Source organism: Lycorma delicatula, chromosome 9, assembly GCF_047948215.1.
Source record: "Lycorma delicatula isolate Av1 chromosome 9, ASM4794821v1, whole genome shotgun sequence".
NCBI lineage: Eukaryota > Metazoa > Arthropoda > Insecta > Hemiptera > Fulgoridae > Lycorma > Lycorma delicatula.
The window spans coordinates 73,003,892-73,024,400 of NC_134463.1; the positions used below are offsets into that span (position 1 = coordinate 73,003,892).

The following is a 20,509-nucleotide window of genomic DNA, read 5'->3' on the forward strand; positions in this document are numbered from 1 at the left end:
TAAAAGTTTTTGTTGTTTAGTACGCAAAATTCATGATTTTATTTAGTTATAATTGGTAAAATCATTTTAAAAAATCATTTGTAATTAAAGATAAACCACGTAACATTTTACGAATAAAGGCGGGACTTTTATTATTTTATTTTACTGGAAAGAAAAAGGATTTTTCCAAAAAACAATCCCCATCTCTTAAAATAGGAAACGTTTTTTGTTCTTTTGCTCTATCTCGATTCGTTTTAAATATTTCTCAAAAGTTTTTTGAAAGTTTATAACTTCATATAAACTTTCATAGAGAAATGTCTACATTTAAAATTCTTTTTGCAAACTTGTTTTTAAAAATTTTTTTAAAAATTATTATAGTTATTTTAGCCTTGACGAGAGGTGTTAGATTTAGAGAAAAGTTTACTTAAGCAATTTTTTAAGCTTAATCTATATACATAAATATTTTTAGAAAAAGTTCTAAAAAAACTTATTCTCCACCTTTAAACAATATATATGTCTTTTTTTTGGCTCTTTTTAATTTTTATAATTTTTTTTTTTCATCACTTAAAGAACTATTAAAATTAAAGAAGCTTTGGCACCTATATTACAATCCATATCCAAAATGAGAAGCAATTTTTTTTTTCATTATTTTCATATAAGTTATTCTTTATTTTTACTTTCCCGATGAATATAGTTAGGAAAACTATATTAAATAGGAAAATATGGTGATCATGTCAAAAATGGTATATTAGGTTTTTGGAAATCTTTACGTTTTAGGGTCCAACTAGTTTCAATTTTTTTTAAACAATTCTCTTTTAAATTAATTTTTTTTGTCTCTTAAATAGATATTTCCTAAATTTTTTTCACAGATTAAGGAAGCATCTGAAATCAAAAATTTTCTTTTTAAAAATTTGGGAATTTTGATCCCTAAAATTTATTTTGATAATCATAATTTGACCGGCGTAGCCGGGAAACATGTATTAACGTTTATTCAAACACTAAGGTATGTTTATTATCATAGAAACACTGTTTTATGAAAATAAATGAAGGTTAGACTAATATGATATTGTCAAAAAATTATAAATATAGCAATTAATTACACTATTTATGGTGGATAACTCGGTCTGGAATATGCACATAAGTATAATATTATCGCGTGTTAAAAAGGATACTGAGATATCACAGGTAAATTTCTTAGAAATACAATTTATTACTTTTAAGTAATTTATGAGGTATAAAAATAGCAGTTCAAATTAAATACAAAATTAATTTAATGAAATTAAATTATAAATACCAATGTACAATTCCGATCTACTAATAACTTTATATTTAAAAATTTCAGTTAACAGTACGATAACAATCGAAAAATGTACAATTCATACAATTCAATTGCTGCAAATATTATTAATTTTACTGTTTACAAAAGACCTACCCTACACTTTATGAACGAATAGAATACTGTCATTTTCACTCCTATTTATAAATAACTCCCCCAACAGCTTATTGTTTCAACTCCTGTCCAATATTGAATACTCGTGACGCAGTCTTTACGCTTTTGTTACTAAACACTTACTGTGAATGCTCCCGCACACCGCGATAGCTTTTATTGCACATGCACTGAACTCGAACTTGAAAAACTTTTAACTGTCACTCCGCTGATCCCGACAGTATTTATATCTCCTGACCTGCAGTATCAGTACTCGACTCATTTTTTTGACTCTTCAAGCGTAATAACTTTCATTGACCACACTTTCTTCTATAAATCCTTTTCTAGAAAGAATCCCTTTGCCGTTTCTTTTTTCATTTTCTCTCTCTCTCTTTCTTCTTTCTGGAACCGTCTATACCCGTTACAATATAGATTGATTTACTGTTCATAAAGTAGAAATATTCTTAATAATAAAATATCTTTTTATCATCATGGCACTTGAGCCTAGGTTTGGAAGTTAAACTACTCTGGTATTACATAAACCAATCGTCGCTTGGCGGGTAAATCTTGTGTCACTTTTTTCTAAAGTATAGAGTTTTTGATTGTTTTGGCCTTTCTCTAGCATTTGGTGTGAGCTACTACGTGTCAATCAATGTTTAAATACTAACAAAAATAACTTTTAAAAAATCCAAGTGCAAGCTTTCTTATTGTATGTTCGGAAAAATCTTTTACACGTCGCTGTTACAGATTAAAATTTTTTTCAAAACATTTTAATGTACATGTAAAACTTTGTGCATCATTATGCACAGAAAAAAAATTTCTGAATTGTAAAAGTTTACGTCTGGCAAACTGTCCTATTTTTAATATTATGCATATAAGATGTAATGGAAGGTGAGCTAATTAATAAACAGGTTATTCAAAAAAAAGAAGCTATTGATGGGCAAGACAATGCGAATGATGAGAGTCGGTAATAGAGGTATGCAGTCAGTGCTCTAAGAGTGAAACTTATTTTATTTCTTCAATTAAATGCTTAAAAAATTCGTCAAGTAGGTAAACCTACATACAATGATGTAATATAAAGGAAACATGTAAGAAACATAAACAAAAAAAAGCCAGGAAAGGTTTTCATAATATTTCCGAATTTGCCCTTGACAGTTTTATTTTAAATACGCTACAGATTTTAAATATTAATGACTTAATTAAGCAATATTTAAAATATAATTCCGAAAAGGATCAAAATCTTTGTGAAAAAATTTGGACTCTCCTTGCGTAAGTTGTGGTTTTACCTTAAAATTTATGTAGTATAAAGCATAATTGAACCGCATCTACTACTTTCCTGAGATCAGAGCTCTGGAATTATTCTGCAAAAAGAAAACTATGTAACCAAAAAATTAAATACGAGTTTTTTGTATTTCTTGACGTTCTATGACCCAAGGACCACAAAAAAAAATTGAAGGGTGTAATGTTCGTACGTATGTATCCATGTGTGCTGATGTTTTGAAGCTTAATAATTTTGACTGGATAAACTGAATTTGATGAAATTTTGTACATACTTAGACTTATATAAATGGAGTAATTTGTTGGTAAAGGGTTGAGAACACCATCTCCAAGGGTTGAGGGTAGATTGTTTCATTAGGATCAATTTTTTCAAAATTTCGCTAACATAACTCCATTTTACATTAAGCATATACGTGCTTATCTTACTCCAAAAATTCTCCCCCTTCCAGCAAATTCAAAAAAGCTATCCATTTATTTATTGTATATTTTTTAACCGAATTATTTTTCTCTTCTTATGCATAGTAGTAGTGCAAACGACTCAAAAAAAAAAATATTTTGGGGGCAATATTGGGGGTAAGAGAGCAGATCAAAGTTTAAAAATATCAATTTTTTAAAACGTTTTTGATTTATTAAAATTTTTAATAATAATATAACAATAAAATTTCATCATAATTCACCCCTGCTCCCAAAAAAAGGAAATCTTAGGTAACGTTTTATTGGATGTCATTTTTCACTGGAATTTTCTTTTTAGTTTCTTAAATTTAACATAGTAAACGTAGATAAATCAAAAACATTCCTTGGTAGGTGATTTTGGGAATGACGGAGCTGAAATAAGTACAAAAATATCAATTTAAAAATGCTTTTAAAATTTTTTCACGTATAAATATTTTTTTACACTGTACAAGAATAAATATCGAATGTCAGGATGGTATAAAATCTTTTTTGCCAGCTTTTTTTTAACTTGTAATTAATTCTGTGAATTCTGTTGAATGAATTCTGTGTTAATTGTATTCTGTGATGCTATTCTGATCAAGGTTTTTAGCACGGTTTCTTTTCATCTATCCAAGTAAATAGTGAAGCGGTTATTGCTTTTTTATCCACAAAATAGCACATCTGTCCATTCCTCACATGATATTTATATATATATAAAATGTATTATTATTTACAAACCAGAATAAAAAAAATTTATTAACCGAATTCAAAAAAAGGAGATTATATATTCAACTCGTATATTTTTTATGTTTGTTCGCGCATAACTTTTTTCCTATTAATCCGATTGAAATAAATTTTGTTGCGATCGATGCAGCTGCTTTTCGCGTAGGTACTATGATATTGAAATAAATCTTTAGACAGAAAAATCGGTCTGATAATTGACAAAAATATTTTTTCGCCGTCCGGCGTGTAGGTAGGGAATTCTGATTCTCTATGTTTATACGTCACGTTAGATGATGTTATATGACTTTCTGTAAGGTAGATAATGTTGAGTTTCTGCACAACATATGTAGCACCGTTAATAAAATTATCAAAAATCCAGATATCTCGTCTTAAACTTTCAAATTCAATATGCATTTTATATATATATATATATATGTACACCAATGCTGCATAATATACAGCATCAGTGCAGTGGGAATCTTATAATCTATACTAATATATAAAGAGGAAGAGAATTTTTTTGTTCGCGATAAGAAAAAACTATCCGATCTATTGCTACTAAATTTTTACCCATGTTTCTTGGCATAACTGAGAAGGTTTTTGTATATATTTCAAAAAAATATATATATATACATGTATATTTATTTTTGAAATATATCCAAACCATATATGTAGTAGTGGAGGTTTGCCAGTTGAAAAACACCAACCGTACTGAAATGAATTAATGAACTGTGAACAGGATTTGAACTGAATGATTCGAAATAATCGAATGAATAATATTACATAATAATAGAATTAAATTTACATACTATTACATAAAGCGCAAGTGGGTTTTTGTTTGTTCGAGATAAAGGAAACAACTACCCAATCTACTGCTACTAAATTTTTAACCAAGTTTCTTGGCTTGACTGAGAAGGTTTTTTGATCAATTTTATCTCTAAAAATATATATATGTATATATGTAGCAGTGAAGGTTTGCCGGTGGAACCGCTAACTTTAATGAATTGTGAACTGTTAGTGTCTAGCACTGTGTGAGCTAAGTTTGAACTGGTTGATTATGAACATCTAAAAACCATTTTTAATATTTTTTTGTATTTCATTCCGAATTGCAAGGGTTAAAATTGATTTTTGAATTTTTTTAAACCCTGTTATTTTTTTAATCTCTTTGTAACAAATGAAGAAATCAAGCTGATTTTTGGTGAGTGTAATCTTCATATCGATAAAACAACTTCTAGATTTTTGAAATTCGACCTTGAAAGGGGATGAAGAAAGGCAAAAACATTGTTCAAACGTAATTGTAAATTTTTCCAATTTCTACTATAGTAAACGAGATGTCAGTCGATTTGGTCTAGCAAATACTCTTCAGATAAATATTTACAAACCATTTTCGGTTATTTTTAATTCCGATTTTTTTTAAGGGATGCTAAGATACACGGAGCTGTGGTTCAACCAACACAGTCACTGCCACCATTACTAAATGTTTGACTGGCTGCACCTGCCTCTGCTTACTTAACGAAGAAACATAAAATAAAAATATTGACTACAGGAAACGCAAGTAACCAGATAGCGCGGGCAAAGTTGCGACGGGAAGCTAGTTCTGTATACGTGCATCACATTACATGGTCTTGATATTGGTTCCATACTTTTTTTAATAATTATTTCGATTAATTTATGTGTAGATTTGGTGCCTTTTAATTCATCTTATCTAAGCTAATGAATTTTAAAAAGAATTAATAATTTCTTAGAGATAATTTTAATAAAAATAATTTTTTTAATGTAGGTGTTGTAAATATAATCTATTAAAAATTATTTACAAAACTTTATTAAATATTCTCGTACATTCTCACCTTTGTTTGCAATAAATATCATAATTTTAATACAATATTATACCACCAATTACAAAATTTGTTAATGTTGTAAATTAATTTTTCTGTTAATTTATTATAACAAGAAGATAAAAAATCAGATGTGGACTCCACATGATTTCCTTGTACACCTATTAAATTACATACATATTTTTTTCATTTTGTTTTTATTATTGAATAATTATTTATTGTAATTTTTTTTTACAATCACAGCTTAATAAATCAATATATTTAAATTAAAAAAAAAAAAAAAAAAAAACTGGAAATGAAGTCGGATTCGAGCCGAATCGAAGGCGCATCGGATGAAGCCTTCCCATTGTAAAAACCAAATATTTCATTAATTAAAATTATATTGAGCTGTAACTCTAGAACCAACGAAAATAAGTACCACTTGTGATATATCGTTGAAAAGTTCTCAATGAGGGCTTGTTACTACAGTTAAGAAAAAGTTCAAAATCCAATTTTTTGGAATTTCGAGCTTTTTTGGACACTTTTGGTCTAATAGATTGCAATCAAAAGGAGAGGTTCACAATTAGATTTTACAACAGTTCTAAATCCAATATTCCAACATTAGACGGCTAATCGTTTTTGAGTTATGCACGATACATACGTGCATACACTAGATACGTACGTACATACGTCACGCCGAAACTAGTCAAAATGGTTTCAGGGATGGTCAAAATGGATATTTCCGTTGAAATCTGAAAACCAAAATTTTTCGCGATTACAATACATCGTTGAACAAGGAAGTGATAATAGTTAAATAAATTGAAAATATATAATATTTAGATATTTAATAGAAAATATTTTTTTTTCTATAAAACAGAAAATGCATAAGCATAGGTGAATATAAATGATTTATAATCAATATCAATTTTCTCAATTTAATATAATTTAAATAAAAATTTACTTAAGAATTATTTATGTCACTTAAACAAGTTGTATTCCAGCAATCATTTTTTTTTTTAAATAAATTATTAGATAATGCATTTTGTTCCATGTAATAACAGTATTAGTAGTAGTAATAAGTGACATGAATACATTTTACATTACTCATAATTTATAAAAGTAACAAATTGAATCCACTTTTTACAACTGCAATTTTTTCCAGAATGGACGAGACAGAAAAAGTGGTTATTGAATAACATTTTTAATATAGTATAACAATTAATTAATTTATCAAAATTAGATTAATTATTTTTATTGATATTTGTAATATTTCCTCTGCATGAACATTTTTAATAGCCAGAAAGAAAAAAAGGTATTGAGGTACAAACCTACTTCCCCACTGCATTATTACCACCCCATCATTTTCATTATGGTTCAGCCATAATAATTATTATTCTTATTCTTTTGAAGTTTTTTCTTCTCCCCCAGGCCGGATCCTTCAGTTAAATATTACTCTAACGGACATCCACGTCTCGGCCAGCCGGTCGGATCTCACTTTGCGCCCACCTCAAACCCCCAGAGTAGGATCACCAGGCCCCGTTATGCCGTCCCTGGTTCCCACTCCGGAAGCCGGGACTCGGTCTTTATGCCAATGCCTCTAACGGGGACAATCCGGGTGAGGCATCTCCGCCGGGATTCGGTCATTTTCGCTCGGGGGTGCGAGAGTTCCCGTGGCCCATCCCTACCACCCACTCGTGCAGGGACGTGCGAACGGCGGCTCCGCAGAAGGCTGTCCCTCATCACCGAGCCCCCCGATCCTTATCCTGAAGAACCCTCTCCACGAACCCCGTAATTCTTTTCAAGTTAAACTAAAATTTTTGTATAAATATCTTTTATTATTTTCATTATCTGTTTCTTAAATTTATAATTTCTGATTTTCTAGTGTTTTACCCAACTTTTGTTAAGATTTGTTTTTGTTGATCAAACAATTTTTCTTATTTCTTTTTATCTTATTTTTAAATCGACCTTTGTGACCCAGTTGAACAGTAGAGAATTAATATGTAGAGTTCAAACAATAATTCCAATAGAAGTCAGTTAAAAAAGAAATAAAAATTGTGTAGTTAATGAATAAACAATGGTGGCGGTTAACAGTTCACAATATAAATTAATTAACAATGAGTTTGCTATAAAACTCTTTACCAAAATTTTACTTCAAATTTAAAAGTACTAGCCCATTATTCTATTGTTAAATAAAGATCATTATCAGTAATAAAAAATAAGAAGATAAGTAAAAATAGATAATAATAAACATTAATTGATGAATGTTATATATAATTACAAAAGTATACCCATTCTGAGCAATCATCCAGGTAGGAGCGATGGCCCCCTCCCAAAGGCCCGAAGATCTTGCACTTTAAAAACCCAGTTGAAAAGAATTGAAAAATTTTACTAATACTGTATAGTCAAAATGTTGTAACTCTGTAATTAACGTGAATATATATTTTTTTCTAAATAAGTAATTTAGAGAGGCTGACGACATTGTTCTAATGCATATTCATAACGACATACAAACTGATATAGATCGGGTTACCTACCGATCGGTGTGTCAAGATGCGTAATCATCAGAATGAATTTATTTTGTAAATAAATTATTGTATCATTATTATTATTAGGGTATTCCATTTTAATTCAAAAAATGACCAGTGCATCACTATTTTTGATTTTGATGTTTGGTATTTGATAAGTATCTTTTTAGTCCAAAAAATATTTTTTTAAATATTTTTAAAAAAGTTTTTTTCTTGAGTAATAGACTATTTTCTAACTCGCCGACAGATAAAACAAGCCATTTTCGTTACTTTTTCCATGAGGTGTAGCATTCTTATTTTACATTGTACAGAGGTCAAAAAAAAATTTTCAGAAAGAGTAAAGATGAAACTTCATCACAGGGTACACAAAATTCAGTTTTTTACATAACCAAATCTTGTAATGTTTACTAATGTTACGTTTACATATTGTTGTATTTTTATTTTCAAATTTCGGCTCAATTATTTATTTTCAAATAAATAATGAATGGCTAAGGGTAACAAGTCTGTTTTTCCCCTTTTAACTTTAAAGTACTAGTAGTACTTATATAAAAAAAATTGGACTATTACTAAGTGTCCGTCATTAAAAAAAATGACCGCCAAATCGTAAGATTTTGAAAAGTCTCATTTTTGGGGCCCGAAACCGATATGTGGGATAGGTGGCAAAATTCTGAAATTTTTATAGCAGTAAGTACTTTTTATGAACTTTAAAACCATATAAAATTTGTTTTGTTACTCAAAGGGGTTGACGAGTAATTAAGCCAACAAAACCGCTAAAAATATCGTTCCTTCTAATTGTAAACAACCTATCCAAAAATACTGATGTTATGTATTTTTTTCAGGTTATAAAAATTTGAAGTAAACTCTTTTTTTTTTTTTTTTTTTTTTTTTTTTTTTTAATCTAAGTACTCTTGAAATTGAAGAATTTGAGTAGTTAGTTCATAACGGTCAACAGAAACCCACTGTTTAAAGATAATCAAGATAGCTCTCTTGCAGTAATCTGAACATTTCATTAGTACCTGGACTTTTTTCATATTGTGACGGCATACACGTTTCATTTTCTGTATCACATAACATGGTTGAAAAGAGAATTTTATAATCAAATTTCATTTTTAGAGCAGATAACATGAGTTTTACAGTTTGGTGGGTGACACACACACAAAAAAAAAGAGTGAGTACCTGACTCACCAACCAGAACACAAATTTAGGTCTTAAATCAGCAAATTTTGAAAAAAAATTAATTATGTTTTTCTTTGAAGACTGTGTACAATTCTTTTAAGTTACATAAGATAGCCTTTTTTGAATATTATTTTCTTCCAGCAAATTTTGAAAAAAAATTAATTATGTTTTTCTTTGAAGACTGTGTACAATTCTTTTAAGTTACATAAGATAGCCTTTTTTGAATATTATTTTCTTCCCGTCAACTTGTCTTTCAATCCTTCTTGCCTGGCATCATTCGGCTGTGCTCATCATTCGGTAAAAATCTTGGATGCATTTTATTACATTTTCATCAATTATGTGAATGGGTTTCTTTTTGTCGATTTGTGGCAAAATTCCACTTGTTTTAACTAATTATTTGAATTGACGGGCTAAATAATGACTAACACTAAACTCATTTTGTTAATTTTTTGAATGCTCCAGCTGCTTGGTAATAAATTTAAAATATTAATTTTTTCCTGGGATGATGTAACTGTTTCCACTTTATCTTCTATTTTAATGATTTATTTTTCATATTCCCTTCCTGAATCAGCATAATTTTGTGGTTCTAAACTGGTTTCTTCTGTAGAAATATTTAAATCAAAGGAATCGATTAATTTAAAAGTTTAAATTCAAGTTTAAAGTATAATTTAAAGTTTCGTTTGGTAACTGAGTCGGCTATTTTTGTAACTTTATTTTTTTTAAATTGGTTCCTTTGGGCTGCTCGATAATTTTTTGAACCTTAACGGGGGAAATACCAAGTGCTGAATAAGCTTTATTCACCGACTTGACTATAACACATTGAGGTTCAAATATATCTTGACATTCCGGTTCGCTTTCTGTATATCATCTTGTAGTTTCTGTATTTTGTTTAAGGATTTTGTATACAATACTCTGCTTGGAATTAATTTTAAATTTGGATTACTCGTCGAAACTGTCAAAAATATTTCTGGAAGAGATTTCTTAACCGGTTTAGTTGACAGCTAAATGAGTCAGAGCAACTTTTCCCATTAATATGAAAATATTTATCTAAATATTCGGTTTTATGAAAAGTACAGATATATTTCGTTTCACTACTTCCGCTTGTTAAAGATAACATTGTTATATGCTGTTCAGTAAACTCTACAATATCGTGCAAAACTGAAGATCTATTGCAAGTCAATTTGTGACATACTGTTTCAGTGTGAATGCCAATTGAATACTCCTTAATCCGTTTTTAAAAAATGCAAGGGTTCTTACAATAACAATACAATTAGTATAAATTATAAAACTACCAATTGCACCTCACATTGTCTTATACCAGTTTCTGTACAGCTAAACTAAAGTTCTCTAATTAATAAAATTAAAAAGATATCGCATAAAAGGAAGTTCACTGCTAATAAAATTACTTTATAAGCAAGACTACATTATGTAACCAAAGTATTAACACTAGCAACAATATAACAAACCACATTGAATTCAAAACAGCAACTGAGCCTTCTACAATATTTACATTCAGGATTACGCAAACATTCATGTCCATGCATGTCTATTCACTTTCGTGTTTAAATACGAAATTATGTGTGTGTCATACTTTAAGTAATGAACTTCAAGAATATAAAATAAGCTACATCATTATAGATATATAAAAATATTTTGTACAGTAGGCCTTCATTATTATCTGAAAAAATACTTGATGTGAATTTTTTGGATATTGTTTACGGTTAGAATGAATTGTGTTTTTAGCGGTTTTGGTGGCTTCATTACTCGGTAACCCCTATGAGTAATAAAATAAATTTTAAATGGTTTTAAAGTATATAAAACGTACTTACTGCTGTAAAAATTTCAGATTTTTTCCATCTGTCCCTCTTTGGTATTCGAGCCCAATAAATGAGACATATTCAAAACCTTACGATTTTGCGGCCATTTTTTTAACAAAGAACACTTGGTAACAGTCCAATTTTTTTTATATAAGTACTAGTACCTAAAAGTTAAATAAAAGTTAAAAGAGGAAAAACAGGCCTGTTACCCTAAGCCCATCATTATTTCTTTTGGGCCCAAATATGAAAAAATAATAATTTGGTAACGTAATTTCAGTAAACAATACAAAATTTGGATATGTAACAAAATGAATTTTGAGTGAACTAAGATGAGTTTCCAACTTTACTCTTCCAAGAAGCCCTGTTTGACCTCTGTATGATGTAAAATAAGAATGCTACAGCTCATGGAAAAAGTGACGAAAATGGCTGGTTTTACTTGTTGGCAAGTAATAAGATAATCTATTACTAAAAAAAAAAAAAAGGTTAAATATAAAAAAATATATTTTGTCACTACAAGGAAGGTAGTTATCATAAACGAAACATCATCAGAATCAAAAATAGTGATGCACTGATCATTTGTTGAATTAAAATAGAATACTTCTCACCACCCAGACAGATTACATCCGTAGCTATCAATCAGAATAGGAAAATAAACCAATGACAAAACACAGTCACTCTGCAATACCGCTGATTACTTTTAACATTCACCGCCCTAACAGATTACTTTGGTAACTATCTAATCAGAACAGCATAGGCGATAAAAACAAATCCAACGATAATAAACATTCACTCTTCAATACCGCAGATTCCACTGATAAACATAATTGAAAACGAATATGAATTCAAAATATGTCTATCACCCTCAAATTTTGAAAAAAATTAAAATTTTAATTAAAGGATTTTTTCATTTTTCAACGTATAGTTAGTATTTTAAGCTCAAATTACAAACATAAATTACCATCACAATGTTACCAAATCTCATAAACATTGAGATTCAATAGCGGTATCATAAAACGGCAAAAATGTAAAAAAAAAAAAAACAATTTATGTTTTTTACCTCTTAAAATATTAAAATTCAAAAACTCGAAAAGTAGTTTTTAGATATTTATCTGAAGAGTATTTGCAAGCCCAAATCGAAAATATCTCGTTTAGTATAGTCGGAAATGGGGAAAATTTGCATTCATTTTACGAAATCTTTTACTTTTATCACCCTTTCAAGACTGAGTTTCAAAATAAATAGAAAATAGTTTTTAAATTATGACACGAAGACTAGACACAAAAAATCCAAGTTGATATCATTTCTTATCGAGAAACTAAAAAAAAAAATCAATAGTAAATTTCATTGTTAATCCATTTTTACCCTTTAAACTCGGTTTAAAGGGTAAAAATGGATTTACCCCTCAGTGGTTTTTTGCTGGGCATTGATTATAAATCTGTCACAACATATTGTTTAGTATATATATAGATATATGAATAACGTGATTCCCTTGTCCGAAAATCAGGGTTATGCCTGTATATATATACAAATATTTGGTTCTATATAGAATCAAATATTTGTGCCAAATTTCAACTTATTAATAAAAATGTTTTCGAGATATGAGAAAACTTTTTAGTAGTATTGAATATTTTCCTACCCCTAAATCTAATCGACTTAAAATTTTAGAAGTTTAATTAACATAATAAGTACTTTCATCATACCAAAGCCTCATTTCCTACGACCACTTTTCAGAAATTAAAAAAGCGAAAACTATCCTTTTTACCAAATTTTCAAAGAAAAATACGGCATTACTTTAAGTCGTCGTATAGGTACGTGGAGGGGGGGTGAAAATGAATTTTTTTCTGAGGTATGAGGATTTCGAAAATGTCATTCACTTAAATTGCGGTTTCCTTATATATTTATTTATAGGCCTGTGTAGACATTTTGTGACTGGAAAATCCCCATAACTATTAAATCAATTTCAATAAAATTTAGATATGTTGTATTAGTGTAACTGAAGTTTTGCATGTGAAAATTTGATGAAGATTGGTTGAGTCATTCTTGAATTACACTCAATTTAAGGTAGAAAAAATTTGAGCGTGGCAAGTCAGAAGCTTGGTTCGTTATATGATGCTGTATGTTGGAACGTTGAGGATTTCTTTATATACTGCATATATTGTTACCAATATCAAACTAAATTAAATTAACGTCTTCTTGCGCAGAACTACGCAAGAGTTTTTTTTTTTTAATTTTGTCAAAAGTTTAATTCCACCATTGTCCCATACATAGAAGTTTTTTGAGCTATTTTCGAAGTTATGTTGAGTCAGTCCGAAAATATTAATCAAAATACAGACCAATTACACGTACATACGTATTTACATCTTTCAGAAATTTCTATAATTATTTTTTGTTTTATGGACTAAGGAAGTCTTGAAAAGCCTACATTTGCAAAAACCTCGATACCCAAGATTGTATTATCCATAGCTTTACTTTTCCTTTATAACTATACTGCGGCAGCAGTAATAAAGCTATTTTGTGAAGTAGGGAAAATTTATGAAAATTAAAGCAACCTTTTTTGAGTTACAGAACTTCATATAAACAAATCAAATATAGTATACAAATATGCTACGTTCCTTAGGGAAATATTTAGTAAAAATCAACTGCTATATAAAGTATTTTCTTAAATATTTTATTTTAATATTCTATCTATTTTACATTTTCTTTAATCTTTATTGTTCTTTAAGTAATAATCATTTCGTGATTAAAGTAATAATGTGGAATTTATTTATTTTTTCTATATAAAATGTGGTTAAAATATGCAAAATAGAAATACCGCTGATTAAATTATTTATATTTTATTCAGGTTTTTTCGAATAAAAGTAATTTATGAATAATAAAATCAAATGGACTTATATAATTAGGTTCATATCGCACACACCGTATCGAATTGTATTTATTTATAACTAAAGAAAATTACGAGTTGGAAAACGTTCGTTATTATTTTTGTAGAATCGCGTGTTTGAAACTCAGCAATTTTGTTGTGACTTATACTCATCCCTATTACTGTCAGTGTACTCTTAACTTAATCAGCATACATACTTAATTTAGGAAATTTATTCAAAATACTAAACCTAAATTATCTTCTGAAAATTTTTTCTTCTAAAAATTCCATAGATTGTAATTTACAAAATAAAATTGATATTTAGTAAAATGTTTGTGTTTATTACTTCTGCTGCTATTATAGTATTCGTCACGAAACAAACACCTTGTTTTTAAAGAGTTCTTACAAATTATTTGATGGTAAAGATTAAGTTTTACACCATATTATAACTTTTTTATTTTATACTACAATTGCAAGGTTGTTATAAATCCAAGTTTATTAAAAAAAAAAATGATGGGAAAATATTACGATAAATGAGTAAATAACGCAAAGTAAGAATAGAATTCAGAATTGAAGTTATATTTTTCTTACTGGAGTTTCGTTTTATATTACTTATAAATCGAAACTTGCACTTTACACTTTTCTAACAAAAATTTGAGATTCTCAAGAATTCTAAATAATTTTTTCCTCTCCAAAATCCTTTACCATCCCCTTATAAAATTATGAAATATGTACGACGTATCATAATATCTACCTATAATCAGGAGGGGTGATGTCCATCGTAAGGAACGACTCCAGCTAGCCGTTCCCGAACTTCTACTGTATGTAGCCTATGCATCGTAACATTCGTCTTTTAATATCTTTTTTCTTACAATTTTAAATCCTTTAGGCTAATTAGATAGATCCTTCGACTTATAATTAGATTCATATCTAAATGTTATTTAAAACAAAGCATAAAACAGGAATACGATTGGATCCAGAAGATGCATCAACGGGATCTTTAATCTTTATCGGGAAAAAAATACAAATTGATTACTGTCTTCCCCGTAACAGTGTTCTTTCAGTGTCTTCATTCACTGTTCTTTTTTAATTAAATACTTTTCATAATCATAGATCTGAAGTTTTTATTCTACTATCATAACCATGCTGTTAAGACATATAGTTAAATGCAAGAAAGAGTATTATCTTTTGTGAAAGCCGAAATAGCGGTTTTTGTCTAAATGGTAAATCTTATTGAAATCGACTATGAGAAAAAACTTATAAAAAATGTTTAAACAAAAGATATTCTGTTCCGTAGTACACTAAAAGTTTTATTTATTTTATTTTTTTATATAATTTCTTAATGAAGTTATGGAACATTGAAACTCCTGCAAAAATCAGGAAAAAATAGGAATCCTTTTTTGTAAAATTTTTTATATATATCTTTTTTGGTAAATAAATTGTAATTTAAAAATTATAAAAAATAGATTAAATGTTAAAATCTATTATAGTAAAATAGAAAAATTATTAATTTAGATATAGAAGTAGTTATAGCTGTAGGCATGGAGGAGTAGAATATGTGGCTAGAGAACTAACGGAAACCTACAGAACTAAGTACTTTGTTTTGAGAACAATTGCAAATTGTGGAAGAAAAAATAAAAGTTTGCGAGGAGTTTAATTCTGAGTTTAGTGGGTAATTGACAAAAGTTAACGAATAGATAATTCAAGTTCAAAAAGAAAAAAAAAATTAATTATACCTAAAAACAAAAACCAGTAAAGGATTATTGAACTTATCTCCTCGCTGTATCTTTTGATAAACAACATTTTATAAAATAGAAAAAAATTAAATAAAAAAAAAAAGGTTAAGTAAAATTTGTTTAATTTTCAATAAAAATTGTAAATATTATTTTTTTTACAAATGCAAAACTCAACTATATTTAGTACCATGAAGTTAATAATTTTAATAAATATAAAATAAATTAAAATAATAATTGTGAATTTTAGTTATTAATTATTATGATTATTATTATTATTATTATTATTATTATTATTATTATTATTATTATTATTATTATTATTATTATTATTATTATTATTATTATAACTAAAGAAAATGGGTTCTTGGAAGGAGTAAGTCTGGGTTCATCAAGGCCCTAAGTGTAAATAAACTCTTTTCAGATTTATCCAACTATATAAACGGGAATTTGGATAAGGGAAGCCATGTTTTAATTTTGTTTATCGATTTTTCTAAAGCATTCGATATTCTTTCTCATTCAGTATTATTGAGGAAGCTTAAAGAAATCGGGGTGGCGGACGTATGCTAACTTGGTTTCAGAGCTACTTATTTAACCGCAGTTTCTATATAAAAATTAATAAAAGTGAGTAAAAGTTAATAGTAAAGTTCACGTAGATTCCAGAGTCCCACAGAGGTCCACCTTAGGACCTTTGTTATATTTAATTAATGTAATCGGTATCGACAAATTTTATAGGTTTTATCAGTCGCTGATGATTTTGCTTTAAGCAACAAATGCGACCTTTGAACGCGCTATATTTCATATGCAAAAAGATCTTAATGCACTGTTACGCTGGGCTTATGAAGGCTTAATTATTATCGGAAAAAGACGGCTGGAATGCACATCCGTTGTCCGAAATCAGTAGTTAAAGAAGTATTATTTTTAAAAAACGTACTTATATTTGTTTTCAAGATTAATTCACCTTCCTGCAATCGCCCTGCAGTAGCTTATAAATACGAGCCTAAGAATTTAGATATTATTATTGATGAATATTTTACTTGGTGTAAGCAAATTAGTGTTATTTCTGCTCGATTGCGTAGTGTACAATGTAAAATATATCATATACATTTTCGTTTTCCCTAATTATGTTTTAAAAATTGTATATTACTCATTTGAGACAATCTTAAAATATTACTGTTTGGGAACATGCTGAGGATTGTCATTTAAATTTAATCCTTTTCATTTAAAAACAATTAAAATTATTCTAAAAGCCTATAACAATAAACACATTACAACAAATAACCAAGATTTTCATAGAATCGGCAGACTGCTATCGCTCAGAGGTCTGCTGTATCAAAATATTATATTGGATAACTTTTCCTCATCAAACTTTCTAAAATAAAAAAAAAAATATGAACTATGAAGATCGTAACACACCATATTTTATACACCGGCCTTATAATAAATATGGCTATCGTACTTTGTCATATCTTGTCCCAAAAATGTTCTCAGATTTGTCACTGGGCACGTTAAAGGAGATTTTTTGTTTTCAGCATCATAATATTGACAGTATATTATCAGTAGTTTTTGCTGGGCATTGATTATAAATCTGTCACTACATATATCTACCATAGATAATATGGTAGATATATGAGTAACGTGATTCCCTTGTCCGAAAATCAGGGCAAAGCTGGATATATATATATATATATATATAAGGTACAAATATTTGGCTCTATATAAAATCAAATATTTGTGCCAAATTTCAGCAATTATTTTTTAAAAACAATGAGTTTTGTATTATTTTTATTTTTCAATGGAATTTCTGTTTTTTTTGTTTTAACTCTATTTATTTTAATATGGAAACCCCAGACAAACTGCTGTGTCAATTTAGGGGGGCCCTAAAAAAATGTAAATTAAATAAAATCAATATTTTAAATACGGGTCTCACTCAGCCCCTTGTTGTTTTTTTTTTCGCTTTAAAACTTTATTTATAAGCATAATTACTTATTTCAATAAATTGCCTCGATCTGGTGATGCAATAATATTTAAAAAGGTAAAAAAATGTAGTTTACTAAAAATTATTTATATGGATAACGTGATGATGCTCCATTGTCCTATATGAAAATCAATTCAAAACTTATATATATATAGTCAAATATATTTGCTCTAAATTTCAACTTCTTTTGGTCAATTGGCTTTCTAGATACGAATAAAAAAGTATTTAGATATAATTTTGAATATTTAAATCGACTCCTAAATCCAACTGACTTAAACGTTTGAATATTTATTCAGTTTGCACTGTTGTAAAAGTTGAATAAAAATATTTTTATAAAAAAATTGAACAAAGAGCAAACCATCTGACCACTTATTTGTATCGTCATCGTTCATCCATACAGTTAACATATTCTGTTTATCGTGATTACCTTTCAATATATAAAATGCTGAAAAATTGTTTAATTTTTTTATAAATGCGTTGAATTTGATTAATCGCCTCCAATTTTGGAGAATAACATATATAATTTATATATTTAACGTTAATTAGAGACATTAGCGAGCGTAGGTTATGTTTAGCTTCCTTTTTTAATTTAAACTTCCTTTTTTTACGAGATTTTCTCGTAATCTATTTACCTTAGAGAGTGGTATCGGGTGATTTTTTTTTAATGTTTAGTTATCGTTTCGACTCCCATCAGAGCTTATCTGTGTTTATCTATATATACCAGCAAAGGTCCGAATAAAGAAATATTTCGTTCTCTCACCGACGAATTTGTTATGTGTTGACATTTACGGGATATAGGTCATTCAAGATAACATAATATATACTACTTTTTAACGAACGAACACTTCTTTATTGAATTCAATATGTACGAATGTGTGTGAACCCTTTTTGTCTAGGATTTTGATTTCCAATTCGTATTAAGCATCGTTAGAGGATTACAAAAATACCCACGAATGGCCGCGATCCACTGTCAGGTTCACCTCAAATGGCCACCAAAATTAAAATTTTGTAATAATTATAACGCAAAAAAGGTGTAAGCTATCAAGTTTGTTTAAAACCAGTAAGGTAACTTTTACTAAAATATATAAATATTAATTTTGTAATTAAGAATAAATGGTGGATAAATTCAATTTTTAATAATTGAAAAAATATGTCATAAAACTGTCAAAACAAAATATAAATAGATTCGCATTAACAATTTAGATCATTAGCGACTAGAGTGCAACTGTAAATATACTAGTAAACGTCTAGTCTTAGACTGAGGCCGACCAATCCTGAGACGTATGATTAAATGAAACCCAACCACCAAATAGCACTGATATCCACGATTTAGTATTTTAATCCGAATAAAAGCAACCACCTTTACTAAGATTTGAACGTAAGAACCCTCCCTTCGAAATTAGCTGATTTATGATGTTTACCACAAAACCAACGATATGGATTAATTTATCGTACATTAGAGATAATAACTTTGTTAGAAATAAATTAGTAATTTAGAGTACAGTAATAATAATAAGAATGTTCGTTCGGGAAAGTCTTACCACTTTTCATTTATAATTGATTTTTTTGTCGTTAATAATTCCTTCATACTTATTAATTTTTTTGAACTTTCATTTTTTTTAATTTTTACTTTCTTTTGTAAATAATGTTAATGACCGCTTAATCACTGAAATTCAATTCAACTTGAAGTTTTTCTGGTTTTTTTCAAACATTTTTTATTAGATTTTATCTTATAATTAAATATTGATGATACTGAATAGTACGTGTTTAAAACGAAATAGATTTTATAATCTTGATGTGATGTAATCGACTTACATCATTTATATTCTTCATTTAAGTAGGCGTAATTATATGAACGCTCGTTATACACTGCCACATTTACATTTAAATTGTGAAGGAGAAACTTACATGAACTTTGTAGGTAAGTCTATCCGCAAGTTATATATTATTAATATGATATCTAAATAAACAAACGGATTAACTTTTTTTGAGTTATAATTTTACATACTTCTTTATTATATTTACATGTTATTAATATATTTTATGAAAAATAAATAATCGTGTGGATTTATCGGATTTTTTTGGCTGTCTATCAGGTTTGTTTGCCTTACACTAAACGTTTCTACTGTTGTATTATTTTACAAGATGCCGCAAAAAGCATACGAAACTTTGTTAAAGCTTCCGATTTTTCACTCGTAAATTCCATTAGGGAATATTTACATCTGAATGCTATTTTGGTGATATTACTTTATTAAAAAAAACCAATTCACGATTGTTTAAATCAAATACTAAGGAATTATTAAGTGGATATTTTAATCAATAGAACTAGAAGATAAATAATTTATATTATACCTAAAAATACAAAAAAAAAAAAAAAGAATGTAAATAAATAATGAAATAATTACTTTGGTCATGAAATTTATTTTTGAAGAATAAAAATCGGGAGAAAAAAAATTGGACCACTGGCAAAATTAAAAAGAATTCTAACATAGTACTTCACCTTAAGTTAATATGTCACTTCATTTTTATTAAGTAGACCCGGCAATGCTTCGCTATTTCCAGAATATTTAGCACAGTTCAAACCTCACCAATCTCACTACTATATAAATCTATATATATAAAAATCAATGTTTATTTGTTTGTCTGTCTGTTCCAACTTAACTCGAGATCTACCAGACAGATTTGTCTAAAATTTTGCACACCTACACTTTGAAGCCCTGCGATGAACATAAGCTCATTTTTTTGGACCTCCGACATAACAAAATTTAAA

General features: G+C 28.3%; 1 protein-coding gene across 3 annotated transcripts in view; it reads left to right on the forward strand.

Annotated features, from left to right (window-relative positions):
* Positions 1–20,509, forward strand: part of LOC142329972 (lactosylceramide 4-alpha-galactosyltransferase-like) — a 280,005-nt gene that overhangs the window by 183,135 nt on the left and 76,361 nt on the right. The window contains exon 1 of one of the 3 annotated variants that reach the window (XM_075374961.1): positions 19,637–19,660. The exons of the other annotated variants lie outside the window; for them this stretch is intronic. The gene's annotated coding sequence lies outside the window, so the exon portion shown is untranslated. Of the gene's footprint in view, positions 1–19,636; positions 19,661–20,509 lie in introns of those variants that run through there. 3 annotated transcript variants of the gene reach the window in all.